Genomic DNA, 3,641 nt, shown 5'->3' on the forward strand with positions numbered 1-3,641 from the left:
TGTGTGTGTGTGTATATATATATATATATATATATATTAATTTCAATTTTATTTTTAATAAACTGATGAATTCACTGTTGGTGTTTATTAACTGACTGTATAATAGATTGGCTTTACCTGCTCATAATTACTCTAAATTGACCCCATGTAGCTCATTAGACTCAGAACTGACCTCATCAAACGATGCCACACTTGACCTCAAACTGGCAACAAACTGCTCAGACTCTTTATTAATTGTTTTAAACGTGGCTTCCTAGTGTTATCGTGGCTCGCGGCGGTTCGGTACAGGAAAGTCTCGGCCTGTGATGGTTTCCTTAAAGCCAGCTGGCCAGGTTAATACTCCTGAGACTGACTGACACGGCGATCAACCCTCGTCTTAAAGAGACTACAGAATCTTCCAGAGATTTTCCCAGCCTTAATGAAATCTAAAGCCTTGGATGACCAATTAGGATGTCTAGAATGAAGGAAGGGATAAGATGTGTATTTTCCCTTGATTTATTAATATCTTCCCTTCGATAATTAATAATTTTGAATATTTTAAACAAGTCAGGACTCTTAATGGTCCAAAGATGCTGGTAAAGGTATTTATATATATATATATATATATATATATATATATGTTTTTGTTTTTTTTTACATTTAACTAGTCACCTTAAAATGTAAATACAACATGATTTAAGTAACATAATTATAAATACAACATGATTTAAGTAACATTTATAATTATAAATAAATTTTGCCACAATTTTATTTATAAAAAATAAAATTGTGGCAAAACAGTAAATTCGAATGAATCTATAAAATCAGAAGTTTTTTTTTTACAGTGAATCACTGTTATTTTAGTATCATTCCAATACCATTATAGGTTTTGTTAATATTTTGAGTTTTTATTTTAATATTTTACATTTTAGTTTTGTTTTTGTCATTCAGTTGTTTTTTTTGTAATTTCATAGCTTTTATTCATTTTTAATTACTTTTTAGTTCTTTTAGTACATCAAGTTAAACTAAACTAAACTTAGATTTATTAAATGAATAAAGATTTTTTATATATATATTAGATGTTTTTGTTACGTGATTTGCTTTGACTCTTTACTGTTTAAATTAGGCTGAAATTATTAGACTGTTTAAAGGCAGGTTCGATTGTGACAACTTGCCCCACTATTGTGCAACAATGGTTTATTCAATATATTAAAAAGCTGACTTTTTTTAGACAAGACTTTAAGGTTTGTATCTGTACAGAAATTGAAACCCACTTGAGTTTTTTTTTTTAAGTGCATTGCAAATACATTTAGATTGCGATTGCAGAGTTTTTTTTGCATACACTGTAAAAAAAATCTGTGACATTTACGGTAAAATCCCGGCAGCTGTGGTTGCCAGAACTTCACCGTAAAAATATGGTAGCAACATTTTAGGTTTTACAGACTTAACTTAAATTCACAATAAAATACCGTATTTCATTAATCAAGCCGGTCGGTGATAACACACACTGACAGCAGCCATGTTTACTGACCCTCAGTCTGCTGTCAGTTTGACCTCAGCTTAAAACACAGGAGACAAAAGACAAGAGCGATTTATTTCCGTTCCAGTGCTCGAGTCTAAACACAAGACAGTCTGCCTTCAGGTGGTTGTGCTGAGTGTCAGTAGAAATGGACAGATTCGAGGGCCAAATCATTTTCTAGACGCGCCTATTACAGACTTTACACTGATAAACTCTGGGATTTCCTAACAAACACCCAAGGAGTCTCTTGGAGTGGGATTTTTCTGATAAAAGGGGCTTTTGGGCCATCTGGGCATCAGTGAAAGGCCCTTAATGCCAAACCTGAACAGGAATCAGAGCAGTTTTGAGTCATTCCTTATTGTATTGTGTTGTATGTATTTCTGGTTGCTCTGATGTTAACTAGAGGAAGATGTTACTTTATTACTCGAATTTGAGTAAGTTACAGTACAAAAATTGGTTGTACAATCCATTGCAGAAATGGAGAAATTGCGAGTAAATTGCAGAATTAACACATTGCATTAAACAGGAAATTGTGAAGTTGAAAGACTGAAATAGTATTTTTTTGTAAAACGTACTTCAGTGTTTTTTTTTTACAGTGTAGGCACAAAAAGAATATCCTTATAAATTGTACATCATTAATATTGTAATAAGGAAATAATAATCTGATTTGCATTTATTATTTCTTTTGCATTTATGTATTTACACTTGATGAAAAATTGAAACAATGTTCACTCAGAAATTGCTAGTAAATTTCACGATTAATTAGAATGAATAGCAAGTAACACATTAGAAATGATGAAATATTTTCTTGTAAAACCTGCATCAGTAATCCTTGTTATATCTTTGAAAAGTCATTTTACAGTGTTTTTGCATGATTGGCTTTTTCTTCCTTTTTTGCTTTCTTACAAAATTGCTGTTTCCTTCAGGAAATGCAAATCTAGTCAACAAAGGTAATTATGCATTTCTATGTTTTTGATTTTGTTTAGTTTTTTAGGTTTTGCGTGTTGATTTACACTAATTGCACGACATTCTAGGCTTTAAATCAATTAGCTGACCTGTGTTAATGAGGAACTGCTGTACAGGCGTGTGGATGTGGCCTGTTGCATTTTCACAGATAATCCAATCACACCCACAAACCTTTAATTAAATGTTGGTTCCTTTTGTGAATGACCTGGATGTATCCATGGTAAAAATTTGAAATGATATTAGTTGAATTAGTTGAATGCATGTTACTTATGTAGCTGTAGGTTGAATGTTTTCACAATGTAGCTTTGGCCTTTAAATTTATGCATTTGGTAGACACTTTTTATCCAGAGCGACTTTGCATTGAAGGTTTACATAGTATTAGTTCATGCATTCCCTGGGAATTGAACCCCTGAGCTGTTGTAAGCATCATGCTTTTACTGTTTGAGTTGCAGGACTATCTGCGCAAGATTAATATGTTTATTTCATTGTGTAAAATGAAAATATTGTAAAACTAGTATTTTATACTAATCACTGTAGTGAGCATGAAAGATCATAAATAGGGTCGCAAACTGTCCTGTATAACTGCCCCTCTAGTATGAAAACTTTCTTAGATTGAAGCTTAGTTCATATGTGTGTATGTGACTCTTTAGTATAATATTAAAATTTTTTTTAATTTATTAATTTTAACGCAATGAAGTGGCATGTCACTGAGAAAGAGTAAAAGTGAATGTATCTCGTATGCATTTCAAACTAAATTTTTTCTGTATTTTGTATAGTATATTTATAATATATTTTTATTTTATAACTTGAAGTATAACCTTATGAATAGTACACTATATGCTCTCTTCTCCAATATTTAATTATTATTCACTAACGTTAACATCAAAAATCACTGTGACAGACATGATCGATAGTTGGCTTCGCTAACTGACAGAAGAGGCTAATAATCATTTTATCACGTTAAAATATTAAGGCTGCCCTTCTTTGCTTGTTTCCTCATTATCCTAATTGAGAGCAAATTAGCTAAGAGGTGCAGTGTAGCTATCAAGCTCCTTAGTTTTAGCAGAAGACAATTTAAGCCTCGCAGATCCTATTAGTGACAAAGCAGATAACGCTTGAAGGAGCTGTGTCAGCTTACCACGCTATAGAGAGAGAGAGAGAGAGAGATAGAGAGAGA

This window comes from Sinocyclocheilus rhinocerous, unplaced genomic scaffold, assembly GCF_001515625.1.
Source record: "Sinocyclocheilus rhinocerous isolate Xijiao unplaced genomic scaffold, SAMN03320098_v1.1 scaffold1534, whole genome shotgun sequence".
Classification (NCBI taxonomy): domain Eukaryota; kingdom Metazoa; phylum Chordata; class Actinopteri; order Cypriniformes; family Cyprinidae; genus Sinocyclocheilus; species Sinocyclocheilus rhinocerous.